At 45.7% G+C, this 21,784-nt stretch overlaps 1 pseudogene; it reads left to right on the forward strand.

Moving 5' to 3' along the window:
* Positions 1 to 6,963: 6,963 nt before the first annotated feature.
* Positions 6,964 to 14,039, forward strand: LOC123163152 (disease resistance RPP13-like protein 4; annotated as a pseudogene).
* The last annotated feature ends 7,745 nt before the right edge of the window (positions 14,040 to 21,784 follow it).

Here is a 21,784-nt window from a genome sequence, read left to right on the forward strand (position 1 = left end):
AGGCGCGGGCCATCCACACCGCCCTCGCCGACGGCACCACCACCAGCGGCCCCCCGACGTGTCCCGCTGCCAAAGCGCCCCAGCAGCCGCCGTGCCACCAGGCGCCTTATCCGGCCCCACCACCGCCGTACCCAGCGCCCCAGCAGCCGGGGCTCCTCCTGCTGCCGTATGGCCCGCACGCGCCTCCTGCACCTCCCACCGAACGGCGCCGCGGTGGCCGGCATGGTGGTCGTCGCGGCGGTCAGCAGCAGCAGCCGCAGCAGGCCGTCCAGCCCCGTCAGCAACAACAACAGTAGCTCCAGGTGCCACCCCCATGGGCTTCCGGCTACAACCCCTGGACCGGTGTCGTCCATGCATACACCATGCTGGCTGGTTCCATGGGTTCCTGCGCCGACGCTTCCCGTGCCGCGCCCACCGGCGCACCAGGCGTACTACGCGGCTCCGTAGACCTATGGAGGGTACCCACCACCGCAGCTGAGCGGCGGCTACATCATCCCTATGGTGGCCCCGTCCCCCTCGCCGGCCCTGCTGCCGGCGCCTTGGGATCCGGCGCTCCTCGCCGCGTTGCACATCTCTCCTACACCGAACAACTACACTGTAGGCGATTATTGGTACATGGACACCGGGGCCACGGCTCACATGTTTGCTCATCCTGGTAATCTTGCCTCCTTCACTCCCATCAACACCGACTGCCGCATCATTGTCGGCGACGGTTCCACACTTCCCATCACACATGTCGGGCACACTTCTTTTCCTTCTAATTCCATGCCTATAGCTTTGTCTAACATACTTTTGTCTCCTCATCTTATTAAGAATCTTATTTTCGTTCATTGTTTAACTCGTGAAAATCCTATCACTGTTGAATTTGACGAGCTTGGTTTTTGTGCTAAGGATGCTTGAACCGGGATGGTACCCGATGTGATAGCCCCGACGAGCTCTATCTGGTGCATTCGCCTTCATCCACCACCACCTCACCTGTTGCTCTCTTCGCCGGCATCGATCTATGGCACGCTCGTTCGGGTCGTCCCAACCACGTGACACTTCGTCATATTCTTAGGAGTTCAGTTTCAATTGTAATAAGATAAAGGATCACACTTGTTATGCCTGTCGTGTCGGCAAACATGTTTGCCAACTCCACCACCATTGCTTCTTTTCCCTTTCAATTGATTCATAGCGATGTGTGGACCTCTCCGGTTCCTAGTAATTTGGGCTTTTTATATTATCTAGTTATCCTTGATGATTATTCTCATTATGTGTGGACTTCTCCTTTGCCATGAAAGTCAGATACACTCTCCACTTTGACGGCTTTTTACTCCCATGTCAGCACACAGTTTGGGCGTCCCATCCTTGCTCTTCAGACTGACAATGAAAAAGCGTTCGACAATCTTGCTTTCCGCACTTTTTTGTCGCACCATTGCACAGTTTTTCGTCTCACGTGTCCGTACACTTCAGAGCAGAACGGTCGAGCCTAATGCGTCATTGACACTATAAATGACTGCGTTCGCACCGCTCTTGTTTCATGCTAACGTGCCGCCTTGCTGCTGGCCGAATGCACTCGCTACTGCATCCCTTCTTCTTATCCTTCGACCCTGCCGCCCATGGTGGAACTATGCACATCACCATCTTCTCTTTGATACACCCCCGTCTTATGATGGCATGCAAATTTTTTAGTGCCTTTGCTATCCTAGCACTGCCGACACTGCTCCTCACAAACTTGCACCACGTTCTTTCGCTTGCATCTTCATCGGCTACCCCTCAAACTCCAAGGAATATCGGTGCTATGATCCCGTCTCCCACCATGTGTTGACTTCCCCGCACGTTTACTTTGCTGAGCATGTGTCTCCGTTTCAGCAGGTACCCCCGGCTGTTCCTCTCGCCACTAATGACGCGCGCTCTTCGACGCCTCTCCCAGGGCGCTCGTGCACCGTCCTTGGCCCGCCCCTGGCTTTGAGGCGCTCCCCCCGCATGCGACGCCCCTCTGGCCCCGGTGCTGGCGCCCCCAGCACCCCCTCCCGCGGCCCCTGTGGCTGCGGCCCCTCCGGCCCCCACGGTTCCCGCAGCTCCTGCGGCCCCCTTGGTGCCCGTGACCCCGCCGACTCCCGCGGCCCCTTTGCCACATGCGGCGGCCTCAGTGCCCGCGACCATGGCGCCCCGGCGCCCTCACATCGGCCCCACCTGCCGCCGACTCTCCCATGGCCGGCACCTGCGCCCGTGCGGGCGTTTTTCTCCCGAAATCGCGCTATGCCTCGGATGACTACATCCATGCGGCATCCACCTCTACGCCATCGTCGTTGCCGTCCTCCTTGCGAGCCGCTCTTCATGACCCGCTCAGATGGCTGCGATGCAAGAGGAGTTTGACACCCTACTGCGCAACCGGACGTGGCGGCTTGTTCCCCTTCCCCGACATGCCAACGTGATTAGCGGGAAGTGAGTCTTCAAACACAAGCTCCATCCCGATGGTACCCTTGATCGCTATAAAGCGCGCTGGGTTGTTCATGGCTTCCGAAAGCATGCTGGCATCAACTTCACCGACACCTTCGCTCTGGTCGTCAAGCCTGGCACGATACACATGGTTCTCCACCTTGCGGTCTCCCGTGCTTGGCCGGTGCACCAGATGGACTTCTCCAACGCCTTACTCCATGGTCACCTCAAGGAGCAGGTATTCTGCCAGCAGCCCACCGGGTTTGTTGATCCGGCGCTTCCCGACTACGTGTGCCTGCTTTCGCGGTCCTTGTATGGACTCAAGCAGTCTCCGCGCGCTTGGTACCAGCGCATCGTGGCGTTTCTACACCAACTTCGGTTCCGCTCTACCCGCTCGGACGCATCGCTCTTCTCTATTACTAGGGCTCCGATACCACCTACTTGCTTCTCTATGTCGACGACATCATCTTGATGGCATGTACGGCTGGTCTCCTCGGTCAGCTCACGGGTCATCTTCTCGCTGAGTTCGCCATCAAGGAGTTGGGTCCTTTGCACTACTTCGTCAGTGTTGAGGTGGTGCGCCGTCTGGATGGCTTCTTTCTTCATCAGCGAAAGTACGATCATGAACTCCTGGAGCACGCTGGCATGCTTAACTGCAAGCCCGCTGCTATGCCTGTTGATACGAAGGCCAAGCTTTCTGCCACGGATGGTTCTCCTGCTTCGGATGCTGCTTTCTACTGGTCTATCGTTGGTGCTCTCGAGTACCTCACTCTGACTCGACCAAAGATTCAGTATGTCGTGCAGTAGGTGTGTCTCCATATGCATGCTCCTCGGGACGTTCACTGGGCCGTTGTCAAGCGGAGTCTCCGCTATGTCTATGGCACTGTGGTTCTTGACGTCATGTCTCCGTCAACACCGCCGTCACCGCCTACTCCGATGCAGTTTGGGTGGGCTGCCCTGAGACTCGTCGCTCCACCTCGGGCTATTGTGTCTACCTTCGACCGTCACTCATCTCGTGGTCGTCCAAGCGGCAGCCTGCGGTCTCTTGTTCCAGTGTTGAGGTTGAGTATCGTGCGGTGGCCAATGTCTTAGCCGAGTGTTCGTTGTTTCGCCAGCTGCTTCAGGAGCTCTCTTTCCCTGTTGACCATGCCACGGTTGTCTACTACGACAATGTCTCGGCGGTCTACCTCTTGGTTAACCTGGTGCATCATCTACGCATGAGTTGGATATTCATTTTTTTCGGGAACAGGAGGCCCTTGGTCATATTCGTGTTTTACACGTCCCTACTTCACAATAATTTGCCGATATCATGACCAAGGGCTTGCCTACGGCGTCACTTGAGGAGTTTCGGTCTAGTGTTTGCGTCAGCAGCACTGCCGCTTCGACTGCGGAGGGGTGTTGAGTATATGTGTTGTGCATATCTGTGTATTGGGCCCACCTCCTAGTTGCCTTGTATAGTTGAAGACATGGCCCACTCCTATACATCATATATATGTGAGTTTGCACCTGTTCGCACAAGAACACGTCACCGTGTACCCTCGACGACGGGGGTTATGCACCGCAGCTCACGTCAAAGGGGACCCGGCCGGAAGCCCGGTACACAGGCAACCCGGTGGATACTTTTGAGGACCCGAAACCCCACACGCCCGGGAGGGACCCCGTCAGGGCACGCAGCGGCTATGGGCTGCCCTAGGTCGACCTGATCGCCCCTAGGGCCTCGAGGTTTGCCTCCCTGCAACAAGAAGAACAGACGAAGAACGAGGAAGAAGAAGAACTAGGGTTAAGGAGAAAACATTAAAGATAGAAAGTGGTATATGAATTGATCGATTGTGTGTCGTTCAATCAGCCGTCACCTCTCATCTATTTATGAGGCGGCTGGACTTCCCGTAGAAGAAAAGGACTAAAAATTCCGTCCAAAACATCAAAAACCCTAACCTAACTCGGACAGGAATCTTTGGTAATTTCCCGGATCAACTCGGTCCCACCGATTGGTTCGTTTCGGTCTCACCGAGTGAACGTTGCCAACTCTCTGTATCCTTCTGTAATTTCTCGAATCAACTCGGTCTCACAGATTGGTTTGCTTCGGTCCTATCGAGTGAACAGTGCCAGCTCTCTGTTAAATTTTCGGACCAACTCGGTCTCATCGATCAAATCAACTCGGTCGGTCCGAAATGACTCTGCAGCTTTTGTTTCTGACCTTGTTTTGCCTCCACAGGATACGACCTCGGATTAAGACGATTTTTATATAAAAATCAACCATTGCGACGAGACGCATTACTTTCGTGTTGATACATTTTCCATCCGAGGCCATCTTAATTGATTTTCTGGCCATTTCATAATGTGATGTCAATATGAGCATCTCTGAACTTGTCATAACTTTTGCATCCGAGCTCCGTTTTAGAACATCTTCATATCCATCTGGATCTTCTCGAAGAGAGACATTCCAAGGTGACTTCCAATCATAAGTTTGAATTAGTCTTGATATAACCTAAGCTAATTTTATGACTGTGCCAATTTTGAGCATCAACAGCACCTGAGGAATGCAACACGTAATTCCCACAACATACATCCATGAACTGGAGATTGACCGGCTGCTTTCCGACGGATTTTTGTCGACCAATCTCTGTACTCATAAGTGAAAATATGTGGACAAATATGGTTCTCTATATGCTTTCTTTCTTCCAACTCCCAAAAGGGGTCCTGCAAAGACTGGACTATTTTAGATCCAGATTCTTTTAGCAAGGAGACGGTGAAAAGAAAAAATATAGACTGGCCAAATGGAGTGTGGTTTGTAGGCCGAAAGACCAAGGTGGCCTTGGAATTCATGACTTGCAAATCAAGAATGAGGCCCTACTTAGTAAATGGTTGTTCAAACTTCTTACTAAGGATGGTGTTTGGCAAACCATGCTGCGCAACAAGTATCAAGGCCAAAAGGCAGTGTCTCAGGCATATTGGACACCTGGCGACTCGCACTTTTTGGCTGGCCTAATGGCGGCAAAGAAACATCTCTTTCGCTTTGGGTCTTTCGCGATAAGGGACGGGTCGGAGGTTCGTTTCTGGGAAGACATCTGGCTAGGCAATGCCAGTCTTCGAGAACAATATCCAGCCCTGTACAACATTGCTCGCGAAAAGAATAATACTATTGCGCAAGTGCTCAGTTCATCCCCACCCAATATTTCGTTTAGGCGGGATTTGATTGGCCCCCGACTTATGTCATGGCACAATCTTTTATCCCGTCTGGATTCGATTAATATTAGACAAGGCCGGGATGTGTTTTACAGGAACCTTACTACATCAAGGTCATTCATAGTAGACTCTATGTACCGTGCACTCATGCATTCTGAGGTACCGGTGAGTAACAATAAGAAAATCTGGAAGTCGAAGATTCCACTAAAAGTTAAAATCTTCATGTGGTATGTTCGTAGGGGAGTTGTTCTAACCAAAAACAACCTCGCACGACGCAACTGGCCAGGGAGTAAGAAGTGTTGTTTTTGTACTCATGAAGAGACAATCAAACACCTCTTTTTCCAATGCAAGTTCGCACGTACTACATGGTCAATCATCCAAATAGCGTCAAATTTGTATCCGCCCACAAGTGTCGCCAATATTTCTGGTCACTGGTTGGACGGTATTCCAAATAGATTCAAAACGCTAATACAGGTGGGAGCATACGCCTTACTATGGTCGCTTTGGCTATGTAGAAATGATTTGGTTTTCAATGATAAAAATGCTTCTCCTTTGCAGGTTATTTTCCGTTGTACGCACTCGCTTCGTACGTGGTCTACGCTACAACAAGTGGAGTACCAACCGCTGTTCAAGGCGGTGTGTACGCAGTTGGAGCAGGTGGCTACGGTGGTTTTTACCCAGCATGGGTGGCAGCATAATCTCCGGATCGGTCCACTATCCCTTGCGACATAGGCATAGTGTCGGTCTATAGGACTCTACTGTCGCCGATTTGTCGTTTTTTTCCATTCATTTTGTCAGACTTTTCGTGTTGGGCTGTGTGCATCCTAGTTATGCAGAGGCCGGGTGTTACTCATAATGTTTTGTATCCGCTTGATGCTACATTTCGAGATAATAAAATCGCCCTTTATCGAAAAAACTGTGTCCTCTCTCTTCTCATCCACATGCAACGAGCTACTCTTATGGTAAAAAAAATGAAGCAGCCAAGTAAGAAAGTCCAGAGTTTTTGTGCCTTGGCACTAACTGACCGTTCTAAGAGTTGATCAAACGTTCAGTGCGCCTTCATCATCCTGCTTGGATGGTAATGATTCTGGAGCTAAGTAATCTGTGGTTGCAGGCACGCTGTGTATCCCCTTGGGTGGAAGAGAAGGGAGCTGTGGAACCTGTGGCTCAAGGGATAGCCAGAGAGTGTGTGTGCTTGTAAACAAATGTAACCCGTCACCTGTATATTTCCTGGCTGTTTGACACCGCATGTAATGTAATCCTTGTATGGCTAAGAAAAAGAAAAAGGAAATACATAGTAGCTCCTTGTCCACAAACCGGAGATTGTGTTCATCGAGCACCTGGCCACAAGGTTCACATCAATTGCCTGTACACGGAAGAGCATATGTAGATGTGGTACGAAATGAAGCACTGAACGGAGAATAGTCAATGGTTAACCGTGTCCTCTCTCATCTTATCCTCATCCACCCAGCCATTATCGTGCATGGTGAGGCTGGTGTTTGTAGATTCAGGGACAACCAGGACTTGCCGAGAGGAGCCGTGTTGCTCCCTCTCCTTATCTGAACGAGCAGAACATCCACCCTTCCCAAAGGTTAGTTCAAGTTCAATTCGTCCCTCTCTTAACACCTAGCTAATTAAGCTTCTTGTTTTCATTGTCTCTCTCTCGGGCTTAATTTTCACCTTACCTTTATTGTTATAGCAAAAGCCAGCAAGTAGCCAAGTACAACCAATGGCTATGGTGCTGGATGCATTTGCACACTACGTGGGTCACATGCTCGCGCAGCTAGCAGCAGAAGGTGTGGGGACGATGCTGGGCGTCTCTGGTGAGATTGAGAAGATGGACAACAAGCTTCGGGACCTCAAGAACTTCCTGGCTGACGCTGACAGGAGAAACATCACTGACGTGAGCGTCCAGGAGTGGGTGGGGCAGCTCAAGCGTGCCATGTACGAAGCTACTGACATCCTCGACCTCTGCCAGCTCAAGGCTATGGGGCGTGGATCATCCAGTAGTGTAGATGTGGGGTGTTTCAATCCCTTGCTCTTCTGCATGCGGAATCCATCCCATGCTCATGAAATCGGCACCCGCATCAAGGCGCTTAACAAGAAGCTCGACTCCATCAAGGAAGGGAGTGCTGCTTTCAACTTTATCAATCTTCAGTCCTATGAGGATCATCATAGCAGCAATGACCATGCTACTCGCCATGGTAGTTCAAGCCGGGAGACGGTGGGGGACCTTGACCGATCAGGTGTGGTTGGGGAGAAAATCGAAGAAGACACAAAAGCACTGGTGGCCCAGATCATGCAAACAAGTGAGGAGGTCAGCGACAACATCATGGTGATCGCCATAGTAGGTGTCGGTGGGATTGGCAAGACCACCCTTGCGCAAAAGGTCTTCACTAATGAAGCCATCCAAGGTGAGTTCAGCAAAAAGATATGGTTGAGCATCAACAAAAACTTTAGTGATGTTGAATTGCTAAAAAGAGCCATCATCGAAGCCGGAGGAGACCCCCAGCCAGCTGGAGATGCAAAGACGACGCTTCAACGAACCCTCAAGGGCGCCTTGATTGGTCACAAGATCTTCCTAGTAATGGACGATGTGTGGAACCATGGAGCATTGGAGGATGTCCTCAAAACACCGTTAGTCAATTCTGCTGCTCCAGGTAGCCGTGTCATCATCACTACTAGAGATGAAGGTGTCGCCCGAGGAGTGAAAGCTATATGGCCACACCACCACGTCAACATGTTAGGGCCCGATGACGCTTGGTTGATGCTTAAGAAGCAGGTCCGTACATAATTAAACACTAATTTCTTAATAAAGTGAATAGTCTATTTCCACTTATTATTAGTACTATGTAGCTAACTAAGGCTGCTTCCAATGCATTGGTGCTTACATGAGGTGCTAAGCATATTAAATATTTTAGCAACTAAAGACCCTAATGCATTAGGTGCTTAACTTGTTGGTCTCAGTATCCTTCATTTAATGATTTTGTAACTAAAGTTCTTCATGCATTGGTGGGATTCTTCCATTTAATTGTTTTGCCTAGGTTCTCGCACTTGGCGTTATTTCTTCCTGGGGTCATCTCTCCTCTTAATTACCTTGCCACGTCAGATTTTTTGCCTACATGGCAGCCTTAGCACCTATATAAGGTGGAGCATTGGGAGGGGCCTAAGAGAAATGTTACGATGCTTCCAAATTACTAGAGGCGTTGATTACATGTAATAAAATGGTTTATATGTACTATTACCTCTTCGAATGTAAGTGTCTTTCAATGCTTTTGTAGTGTTCATATTAACCTTGACAGTGTCAACAAAGCATCGTGCTAAGCAAGGGAATATATCACAACACCAGCTGGGTTTCCATATTTTATTTTTGCCTACATGAAACACATTCAAGACACTAATATTTTATTCTGCCGAATCTAATTAGTTATTAGAAAAATAAAAAGATGTATCATTTTTACCATTGAAAACCTATGGGTTGTATATTCATGTAGTGAGTAAATTGTTGCTGATTTTCAGTCTTTTATTGTAAACTCCGGAATGAAGATCGTCTAAGTGACCAGTTTCTCATCCAATACCATAGGACATATGTAATAGAGATGAAAAGTTATTTTAAAATGGCCAATGTTTTTCTCTGAACCTCCTACCAACACAAGAAAAATCATATATGAATTGACTAGACTAAAAGTTGTATTAGTTTTGCTAAAAACATTATAAGCATATTTTAGGCTCCAATGTTAGGCCTCGTGTTATTAATTTTATAATTTCTGCGAAATTTAGGGTATAATTTTCTATATGTGATGGAAGAGTTGTCAAAAGTATATTTTTTGCCAATACATTCTATTCCCTACATTCCCTATACAAGGACACAAACTCACATTACAGGTACCAAGGTAAACATTAATGACTTCTTTCCAAAACAACTTTTTTTTCGTTAACCGGGATAATTAATACACCACATGAATGCAAGGAAGGAATGGGTAGGAAGTAGCTCAGTGTTATTATAATTGCATGCATGCAAGTATTAAACAGGTTGCTAGTATGAGAAAACATAATTAATTTTTACGCCGATTACTGTTGGTGACCTTGTATAGATGCAAAAGGTATTTCTTGTAGTGGCCTTGTATAAGGAAATGGAGGGAATTTTGTAAAAAGAAAAGGAAGGAAAATTTCTTTTCTGGGTATAAAGTGTGTACTGTGTATGTGGAAGTCATTGCATAAATCTTCGGTGCATAGGACCAAGTTGAGTAAATACATTTCTAATATTTTCCTTTTGACAAGTCCTTTATGTACTTGGAATATTTACATAGTCAAACCTACCCTCATAATTAGACCGCTACATCAAGTAGTCCTATTGTCTCTTAAGTGATTTATTTGAGCGAGCTTGGTACATAGTAAATTAAATGCATCGGTCCATTCATATGCATGTCTCCAGGTACTCTCGAGTGAGATAGATGAAGACGACATCAATATGCTGAAGGATGTTGGGCTGAAAATTATACAAAAATGCGATGGCTTACCACTTGCCATCAAAGTAATGGGAGGACTCTTGCGTAAAAGGGGGAAGCTACGACGTGATTGGGAGAATGTTTTGGATGATTCTAAATGGTCAATAACTGGAATGCCCCAAGAGCTCAACTATGCAATATATTTGAGCTATGAAGATATGCCTCCTTATCTGAAGCAATGCTTTCTATACTACTCTCTACTTCCTAAAAGAGCATTGTTTCATGTGGATCAAGTCATTTCCATGTGGATTAGCGAAGGATTTATTCATGGGAACTCAAATGATTTAGAAGAATTTGGAAGAAATTACTACAATGAGCTGATATCTAGGAACCTCATAGAGCCAGATAAATCATATATTGATCATTATTATTGTAGCATGCATGATGTTGTTCGTTCATTTGCTCAGTATATGACTAAAGATGAAGCACTCGTAGTTCACGAGGGAGACACTGATATTCTATCTAAACTTCATACAGAAAAGTTTCTTCCGTTGACTATAGATACCAATGGATTGCAATCCGGTGAACTTCACTGGAAATCTTTTCAGGAGCAGCATTTAGTGAGAACATTTATCTCAATAATCGAGATTAAGATGAAGCCCGGTGATTCATTGGTTACTTTTCGTAGTCTACGAACTCTACATATGGAATATACAAACATGGCTGCATCAGTTGAGTGGTTGCATCAACTGAAGCACCTGAGGTATTTGACACTAGTAATACTCATATATCTGCACTTCCAGGGAAACTTGGGAAGATGAAACTATTGCAATTCCTTGACCTTCGTGGATGTGAAAATTTAGTGAATCTTCCTGAAGGCATTCTCAAGATTAGTCAACTAAGGTTACTTAATCTTCCCAAAGCAAGTACGATACCTAGAGGGTTCAGGAGTCTAACAAATATGAGGAGGCTGGTTGGGTTTCGAGCCCATATGGATGGTGATTGGTGCAGTTTGGACGAGTTGGGGCCTCTTTCCCAACTCAGATTTCTTGAATTAACTGAATTGGAGAATGTATCTACTGCTTCATTTGCTGCTAATGCCAGACTTGGTGATAAAATGCATCTTCTCAACCTATTCTTGTATGGCACCAGCAAACTGGGATATAATGGGTTGGTCAAAGAGAAAGAATGTGTCTCTAAGGAAGAGCAGCAACGAATTGAGAAGGTGTTCAATGAGCTCTGCCCTCCACCTACTGTAGAAAATCTTATAATCAAGGGGTATCTTGGCCAGCAACTCCCGAGTTGGATGATGTCCATGTCAACCGCAGTTCCCCTAAACAACTTGAAGCTTCTAGGTTTAGCTGACCTGGATTCTTGCACACAACTTCCCAATGGGTTGTGTCGGCTCCCCTACCTGCAGGCGATTCAGGTTGAACGCGCTCCATGCATCACGCGTGTTGGAACTGGATTTTTGCAGGCCGCGGCAGCTCCATTTCCCAGGTTAAACAAGATGTACTTCTGTGGTATGGTGGAATGGGAGGAGTGGGAGTGGGAGGAGCAAGTGCAAGCCATGCCCCGTTTGGAGGAGCTTATACTTGCAAAATGCAAACTAAGGCATGTTCCTCCCGGGCTTGCCTCCAATGCAAGGGTTTTGAGGGACTTAGCTGTACAAGATGTCCAACACCTCAATTACCTTGAGAGCTTTCCTTCTGTTGTTGAGCTTACCGTGCTTCGAAACCCTGACCTAGAGAGGATCAGCAATTTCCCCAATTTGCAGAAGCTTACCATCACTGATTGCCCAAAGTTGAAGGTGCTAGATAGTATGCCTTCACTCGAGAGGTTGGTCCTTGAGGATTACATCATGGAAGAACTCCCAAAATACATGTGTGGTATAAAGCCAAGGCATTTGCAGTTATTCTGCAGGCTGTGGTTGCTCGCTTCGATAGCCGCGGGCCAATCTGGTCCCGAGTGGGACAAGTTCAGCCATGTGGAGCATGTCAAGGCATATGCGCCTGATGGAGACAACCTAAGGAAATGGTATGTCGTATATACAAGGGGAGACAACTTCAAGTTGGATTCAAATATTAGCAGATCTACCATATTATTTTCAGGTAAAGAAAATCAAACATGTGTGCTTTGTCTTAGTTCTTTTGAGAGCGACTCTGCCTGTTTATAAATCATTCGATTTTATCTCCTGCCTTTCAACCATATATACTGCATGATGACTGAATATATTCGATACATGTTTTTTCCACATGATTACATCATTTCAGAGGACATATAAGCATGGTTGTCCGATTGTTCTAGGTATACAGTTTAAGTTTTAGCCACAAGTCTAGCTGTATGTGTGGGTTGTTTGAGGGCTATTACTTTCTAATTTGATTGCACTCCCGCATGTTGCAAAGTGTTGTCGCTCTAATTACTTGTTCTGCTGACTTTGACAAATCTAGAGTGATACTTTTTCCATTGGCTTGCAAATTAGAGATTGTTTATAACCACCTTTTGTATTCTTCTTCCATGCAGAAACCTTACCATCTTGTATGGTAGATGTACAAGGATTTGAGTCTGTGTACAAAATGAGAAGCAACACCTTCAGTTACTTCTGCAGCTTGGTCAGGATCCCATTTTTCGAAGATATGATGGCAAGGGATCACACCTATCTTGATGGGAGAGTGTTATCCTTACAAGATGGAGTAGCGATCGCTCTGATAATGATGAACTCTGGTGAGCCATTGGTTACTGTAGGATCATGTCTTGGTGTGAACGAGTTAACCATCGCGCTGATAACTTGCTGAATGGTAGCAGGCTGAAGGCATTATCAGGGGGTGGATCGGAACTTGGGGAATACATAATTGGCGATGTAGGGTACCCTCTTTGTCCCTGGCTCCTCACACCTTACCAGTTGGAGAATGATACGTCACTCTCAGACTCCAAAGTGGAGTTCAACAGAAGACATGCTGGAGCCACAACCATCGCGTTGAGGGCACTGGCAAGGTTGAAAGACACGTGGAAGTGCCTGCAGCGAGAAGGGTGGAATATAAATAATCAGAAGTACGCCTTCATGACAATCTACGTGTGCTGCATGTCGCATAACATAGTGATAGACATGGAGGAGGAGGAGGAGGGTGCAGGCATGCCAAGTGATCAGGAGTATAATTACATTGAGCAAGTGCGCCAGGTAGCAGAAGAGGACGCCATCAGGGTGAGGGATGCACTGTCCCAGCACTTGATCGAATGTGGAGGTAAAATAACTCAACACTTATTATCTTAATGTATTTTTTCGAACTTATGCTTTATTAACTCATTATGTGTTCCATACTGCCATATTGATTGCATCGTTCCTCTATTATGTGTTCCATGCTGCAGCCACAATGTCTGCACAGGTGGAACAAGGAGCAGCAGCAGTTGCATCTGGTTCAGGAGATGGAAACAAGGAGCGGGAAGTACACCGACGATTAACAACAGATCGGGGGAAGGAGAAAGTGCATGATAGCTAAGATAGGGAGATCAAATCAGGCCGCCCTCTCCACGAAAATAATCCGGTATTCTTTTCTCTCTTCAGGTCACAGTTCTCTTCCTAGTATGGCGTTACTTAATTAATGTCAGTGTGAACCATTATATCCTTTGGGATGTGTGAAATTACGTGGAAAGAGATTAAGTTGATTGGTACTTGCACCTATTATATTAGCAATGTGCTAAGCATAATCTTACTTATCAAGGCTGGCTCTTACGGAATTTTCCCTCTCTGTGCAGGCCATGACAGTGATGCTGCAGCCTGAAGTAAAAGTTGGATCGGGAAAGAAGAGTGCCATGTTGTGTGTATCAACGACAGACTATTTGTGAATTGTGATGTATATATGTGCTCTTATGAGTTGAGGGAACAATTAGTAGTTTAGCTGCATGGAGACAGACCATTTGTAATTCATATATACAACCATGCATTACATATTAAAATTATTCAGTTTCACATGTATATAGCACGGGAAATTAGTTGTTCAAATAATGCATACCAGTGGAGGAATTGTATATAGGTAATGTTTCTACAAATGACAGGAGAAATATTAAGTTTCCAACCAGAACAGAGAAAATCATTCTAGTAAAACTGAATCGCATTATTCTTCAACTCCCACTCATTGAAACCAAAAATTAAACAACGAGGATCATATCAAATTAGGAGCTAGGACCGCTGCAAAAATGAACTAACGACGGTGAGAAATCATCATTACAGGAACATGGTCAGGTCAGGCAAATGAAACAGATTCATACGTGATTACAAACAAGGCTTCAGGTGATGTGCGCTGAATATTATGAGCAAACTAATCAGATAAAAACAAGGGCATTAAACTAACTTAAGATGATGTTAATAACCAGGGTGCAGTGGTGGTGGTAGAACTAGGCCACAGTAAACATGGTCAAGAGGATTCAGTCCGAAAACTAAATTGATCTGGCGGTTTGAAGAAGCTAAAAATTGAGATAGAAGATATCAGTATATATGGTAAACTGTACCCCTTCTTATTCTGAACATTCACTACCTATTTTAGGACTGCTATGGTCAGCTAAGGCCAGAATTCTCCCTCCCTTGGCTCCATCGATGGGATGGGAGGAGAGGTTGCCGGCTTCAACGGGCAGAGGAGAACCATTCCCCTTAGCAGAGTTGTTTGTTGCTTCAGCAAAATTGCTCCAATTTTTCCATGTTACCATTGATTCAATTTTGTCTTGACAAGTCAATTTGGGTCAGTCCCCAAGACGGGGATAAGAGCCATCCATTCAGATGCAATCGTTGTACCTCTGTTTTTGAGGAGGAGAAAACATGTTATTAATATTATTTTTGAACGAAAGGGGTTGCCCCCCCCCCCCCCCGGGCCAAAATATTATAGATTGAAGCAGAACGAAAGCCAGTCACTACAACAGTGAAAGCACAAGTGCTCCCTGGATGGTTTTGGTAATTAATGTCAACATATCTCTTGTTGGACTAATACTTCTACCTAGTGTATTTCAGATGTGTTTAACATTGAATTGGCAGGACAAGAGGATGTGGAACCCCTTCAAAATGCTAAGGACACACATTGGCAAAAACTCAAGACTCTACATTTTCATTTTAGTAATCCAAGATCACATTGAGTCTATAGGAAAGCCAATACTATTAAAAGGGGATGAGATGTTGCTTAATGGCTTGCTTGCTCAAAGTGCTTAGTGATATGCTCTAAAGCCCTCAACCACTTTCTCATTTCCACATATGTCCTAAACCTAAGGTCAAACTCGGCCCCACCAATTTGATCTATCATGTGCCACCGAGTTCACTTGACATAGCCACTGCCAGAAACCCTAATCAGTTCGATCTCACCGATGGGATCTCGATCTCACCGAGATGGCCCTGCAAACTCTCTGTTACCCTCTCTAGTTATTCCGGTATCACCGAATATGCGGTCGGTCCCACCGAGTTTGCCTGACCAGGTCTCTGTTTGATCATTGCTGAAATCAGACCCACCAAGTTCAGGCAAGCGGTCTCACTGAGATGAGGTTTTGCCCTAACCCTAGCACATCGGTCTCACCGAGTTGACCTTATCGGTCCCACCGAAAACTCTAATATTCACATTTTTAACTGAATCGTTCTGACAGAGTTTCACTATTCGGTCCCACCGAGTTTGGTGAATTGTGTGTAATGGCTAGATTTTGTGCGGAGGCTATATATACCGCTCCACCCATTCTCCATTTGCGGAGAGAGGCATCAGAACGTGCCTATACTTCCACTACTCAGTTTCTGAGAGAGAGCCACCTACTCATGTGTTGAGACCAAGACATTCCAATCCAACCTTATGAATCTTGATCTCTAGCCTTCCCAAGTTGCTTTCCACTCAAATCATCTTTCCACCATATCCAAATCTGTGATAGAGAGTTGAGTGTTGGTAGACTATCCTTAGAAGCACAGGAGCAAGGAGTTCATCATCAACACACCTTTTGGAGAGTGGTGTCTCCTTGATTGGTTAGGTGTCACTTGGGAGCCTCCGTCAAAATTGTGAAGTTGAACCAAGGAGTTTTGTAAGGGCAAGGAGATCACCTACTTCATGAAGATCTACCCAAGTGAGGCAAGTCCTTCGTTGGCGATGGCCATGGTGGGATAAACAAGGTTTCTTCTTCATGGACCCTTCACGGGTGGAGCCCTCCGTGGACTCGCGCAGCCGTTACCCTTCATGGGTTGAAGTCTGCATCAACGTGGATGTACGATAGCACCACCTATCGGAACCACGCCAAAAATATCAGTGTCTCCAATTGCGTTTGCACACTCCAATCCCATCCCTTTACTTTATTGCAAGTTGCATGCTTTACTTTTCACAACTCATATAGTCTTTTCATGCTTGCTTGAATTGTATTGTGTATGCTTGATATTATGCTAATTTCCAACCTGAAAATCCTAAAACTGTCGCCTTTAGTTGTTGAGGGTCTAATCACCCCCCTTCTATACAGCTCTTCTCGATCCTTTTAATTGGTATCAGAGTTTTGGTCGTCACTGCTTTGGTTTAAACACCATTAGAGAAAGATGGATGAGTCTACGATTGGGAGTATTAGATGTAGAGTGCCTATGCTTGATGGAGAATTCTATAATGAGTGGAAAAATGAGATGCTTGGAATTTTCAATGAATATCACTTGAAAAAGTACATTACTACTCCTTGTGAGCCCCTTGTTGAACCCTTGCATCCTACCCCGATGAGTCTCTTGGTATGATTCACAATCTTAGAACTATCAATCTTATCACTAGAGGTTTGCCTAGAAATTTAATTGCTTGCTTGCTAACTATTGAATGTGCTTACACTATATGGAAATTCCTTGAGGAACAATTTCCAAACTAATCCTTGAAAATTTTAGATGAGATTCTTCACAAGTCCATTGCTTTGAATAAGATGAGTCCTAATGATCCTAGGTTTGATTATTGTCTATTTGAGCTTAGTAATCTTATGCATGCCAAAGGAGATGTTGAAATCATTAGCAACATCATTTCGAAACTCGTTAGAATTCATAGAGATGCACATTGTCATGATCACAAAACTAATGAATCACTCTCTCTAGGAAATGATCAATCACAAGATGATGTTGAACATGGATACAATGTTGAGGATGATGATAGTGACTATGATCTCAATGAGTTTATGAGACACTTTGATCTTATGGCTAACCTTGGCGGCTACATGGCTGGAGGAAACTAATGGGTCTTGATAGTGGATGTACCGATCACATGATCAGAGACAAGGATATGTTTCGTGAGCTTGCTGAAAACGACGACCCTCGAAAGTATGTCACTTTTGGTGATAACTCAAAGGGTAAGGTGGTTGGCCTCGGTAAGGTGGCCATCTCACACGACAGCTCCATACAAAATGGTATGCTTGTTGAATCTCTTGGCTATAATTTACTTTCTGTATCTAGACTAGCCAATTTCGGTTTTAATGTCCTATTTATTGACGTAGATTGCCAAGTGTTTTCGAAGAGATAATCATAATATGGTCTTTACCGGCATACATAGAGGTGATCTATACATTGTTGACTTCACTAAAAAGGCTCAACCTAGAACTTGCTTAATTGCTAAATCCTCTAAATGCTGGTTGTGGCATAGACAGTTAGGTCATGTGGGCATGCGAAATCTGGACAAGCTTATTAAGGGTGATCATATCCTTGGTGTTAAAGATGTTATATTTGACAAGGATAGACTTTGTAGTGCTTGCCAAGTAGGAAAACAAGTTGGAGGAAGTCATCCCGTGAAGACCATCATGACCACGAGAAGACCACTCGAGCTACTTCACATGGATATTTTTGGTCCCAATGCCTACAAGAGTCTCGGTGGTAACTCATTCGGTTTGGTCATTGTTGATGATTTTTCAAGATTTACGTGGGTGTTCTTTCTTGATGATATATCGCAGGTCCAAAAAACTTCAAGAACTTTGCTAGGAAGGCGTGAAATCAATTTGGAGTGAAGATCAAGAAGGTTGGCAGCGACAACGGAACGGTGTTCAAGAACGCCAATGTGGACACCTTTCTTGAGGAAGAGGGGATTTCACGTGAGTTATCGGCTACGTACACACCTAAAAAAATGATGTTGTTGAGAGGAAGAACCGGGCGCTCATCGAAATAGCGCGAACGATGCTTGATGAGTACAAGATGCCAAAACAGTTTTGGGCGGAAGCGGTTGAGATAGCTTGCCATGCAATGAATCATCTATATCTTCACAAGATACTCGGCAAGACGGCATACTTTCGGTTACACAGATCAAAGTGCTATATTCTTGATAAGCATCGTCGTTCAAAGTTTGCTCCTAAATCTCATGAAGGTTTCCTACTCGGTTATGGCTCAAACTCTCACACATACCGTGTCAACAACAATTTCACCCAAAAGGTTGAAGAGACAGTAGATGTGAAGTTTGATGAATCTAACGGCTCGCAAGTAGAGAAATTGCCAATTGATGTAGGTGACAAAGATCCTTCGGAAGCAATACAAGACTTGTATTTTGGCAAGATTCAACCAACGGAAGTGAAGGAGTACCTCGTCAGTCCATGTGGAAGCCTCAACATCGTGCCAAGGTGAACCGCAAGTTGACTTGGAGGCATCCACAAGTGGGACGCATCAAGACGATGGAAACGAGGATGCACAACAAGATGAACCTCATGGACCTCCCTCTCCACCTCCACGAGAGAACAACAACGCCAACAACAATAAAGAAACACAACAAGAAGAGCAAAACGATGAAGAGGATGTTCCACCCCGACCCAAGCAAAAGCTCTCACGAATTCGAGTAAGAGTCTCAAGAGATCATACCGTCGAACAAATCTTTGATGATATTCAAACCGGGACAATTATTCGCTCTAAAACTTGTTTGGCTAATTTCTGTGAACATTATTCATTCATCTCTAGTATTAAACCTATGAAGGTTGAAGATTCCCTTGATGATCCATACTGGGTGAACTCCGTGCATGAAGAGCTACACAATTTTGAGAGGAACCAAGTGTGGACGTTGGTTGAAAAGCCCGATGAGAAGCACAATGCAATTGGAACCAAATGGGTGTTTCGGAATAAGCAGGATGAAGATGGACAAGTTGTTCGCAACAAGGACCGTCTCGTCGCTCAAGGCTACACTCAAGTTGAAGGTATGGACTATGGTGAGACATATGCCCCCGTTGCTAGACTTGAATCCATTCGCATCTTACTTGCTTATGCCAATCATCATGATATCACTTTATATCAAATGGACATCAAAAGTTCTTTTCTTAATGGTGAAATTGAGTATGAAGTTTATGTTCAACAACCTCCCCACTTTGTTAATCCCAAGAAACCTGATCACATTTACAAACTTCACAAAGCTCTTTATGGTCTTAAACAAGCTCCACTGGTAGAATAAGGGCCTATTGTCCCGGTTGGTAAGGGCCTTTAGTCCCGGTTCCTAAACCGGGACTAAAGGGTCGGTATTAACGCCCTGGCCCTTTAGTCCCGGTTCAGTCCAGAACCGGGACAGATGGGCCTCCACGTGGCCTATGCGCCGAGCCCAGGCACACCAGTAGAAAAACACCTATTAGTCCCGGTTCGTAAGGGCCTTTAGTCCCGGTTCATGAACCGGGACTAATGGGTCGTTACTAATACCTCCCCCCTTTAGTGTCGATTCTAACACGAACCGGGACAGATGGTCCTCCACGTGGCCGGTGCGCCGAGCCCAGGCAGGGGGGCCTTTGGTCCCGGTTGGTGGCACCAACCGGGACCAAAAGGCATCCACGCGTCAGCATTCTAGTGGCTGGGGATTTTGTTTTTTTTTGAAAGGGGGGGGGTTGGGGGTTTTGGGGGTTAATTTAGGTGTTTCATATATTGTGTTAGCTAGCTAATTAATAGAGAGAAGTGTCCTCTCTTATGTCCGTGCTTGGTCGACGCTACGTACTATATACATATGGCCCTCGACACGCTAGCTAGTAAGAAAATGAAGGGAACCATCGAGTACAGAAGTTTGTCATGCATACCGAGAGAAATGATTGATCGACCTCTCCTTCTCCGAGAGATTGGTCGAACAACAAGTTTTCGTATCATGTACGTCTGACGCTACTGGCTACATACATGTACAATATATAAGATCTCTCAATTACAGTCCCCTAGCATTTGAAATCAACTTCCACATGGTATTCTCCGGCTTTATTGATGACGTGGTCAAGAAAGAATCCCGCCAATTCCTCTTGAATTGCTTTAATGCGATCTGGTTCTAGGAGTTCATTCCACATCTGCCACGTCTAATTTGAAGAAGGGGGTTAATTAATACATACCATAGGCTAGATTCTAGGGTTTAGCCTCTATTCCTTTCTTCTTCTCCTCTTCTTTTTCTTCTTATTTCCTCTTCTTATTTATTTCTCCTCTTCTTCCTCTCCTCTTCTTCTCCTTTCTTCCTCTTCTTATTTTCCTTTTTCCTCTCATTCTTTTAGTATTGCTTGTTTTCAAATAAAAATGTTCAAATAGAAAATTTCGAAAAAAACAAAGGTTTTGCCTAATAAATTGTTCATATGAATATACAAACATTTGCATATTCTACAATAACTAATATCACCAAAAAAATCTATGAACAGAAAAAACCTAACTTTTCTAAAAATCTATCTTTTGCATATACGAAAACATTAATACACATATGAACAAAAAATACATATATAAAGAAAAACATGCTCTGAACAATTTTTTTATACATTTTGAACATCTACATACACATAGCCACATACATACACATATACATTACATATATATATATGAACAAAAAAATTAAACTAATAAAAATGAAAAAAACAGAGCCGGTGCGGCGGGGCGGCTCACAGCGGGGGCGGCTAGATGACGATGGTGACGGTGGGGGCGGCGAGGGCTCCGGCACGCGGAGGCGGGACGACGGGGCAGGGGCTCGGGGCGGCGTGCGGGGGCGGGACGGGGCGCGGGCTCGGGGAGGTCGGCGACGAGGACGGCGCGGGTTGGGGCGACGGCCTTGGCGGCGGCGGCAGCGACGGCGAGGTGGAGCAGCCTGGCGGCGTCGAGGAGGGTCAGCGTCCTCGGGGGGGGGGGCAACTGGCGATGAGATTCTAAATTTTTGCAAAGTGTTTGCTTATATAGCAAAGCCATTGGTCCCGGTTCGTGAAACCAACTGGGACTAATGCACCCTTTAGTCCAGGTTGGTGCCACCAACCAGGACCAAAGGCCTCTTTTTTGGCAGCCCAAAGGGCGGGAAGCGGCGGCCTTTAGTACCGGTTGGTTCCACGAACCGGTACCAATGCCCCCCCTTTAGTCCCCGGTTGGTGCCACCAACCGGGACCAAAGGCCCCTGTGCTGCCCGCGTCGGGGCCAAAGTTTAGTCCCACCTCGCTAGTTGAGAGGGGCGCGCAGTGGTTTATAAGCCCCACTGCCGCACCCCTCTCGAGCTCCTCTCCACCCCAGGCTTTCGGGCCTACTTGTTATTGCTGTGCCTGATGGGCCTTCTAGGCCTACTGCGGGCCTGAATCCTGGCCCATAGTAGGGTTTCATGTCGTATTCAGGCCGTGGGGGCCCAGTAGGAGGCATTTTTTTTGATTTTTTGTTTTCTTTACTTATTGTTGCTATTTTTATTTTTTTTCCAGTTTTTTGTTTTGGTTTCTCCATTATTTATTTTCTTTTGTTTTTTGCTTTATTTTTTAATTCTTTTTTCTTTTAGTTTTAGGAAAATTATAAACTTTCTATTAGTGCCATTAGTTTTCAA

Source organism: Triticum aestivum, chromosome 7B (genome assembly GCF_018294505.1).
Source record: "Triticum aestivum cultivar Chinese Spring chromosome 7B, IWGSC CS RefSeq v2.1, whole genome shotgun sequence".
Classification (NCBI taxonomy): domain Eukaryota; kingdom Viridiplantae; phylum Streptophyta; class Magnoliopsida; order Poales; family Poaceae; genus Triticum; species Triticum aestivum.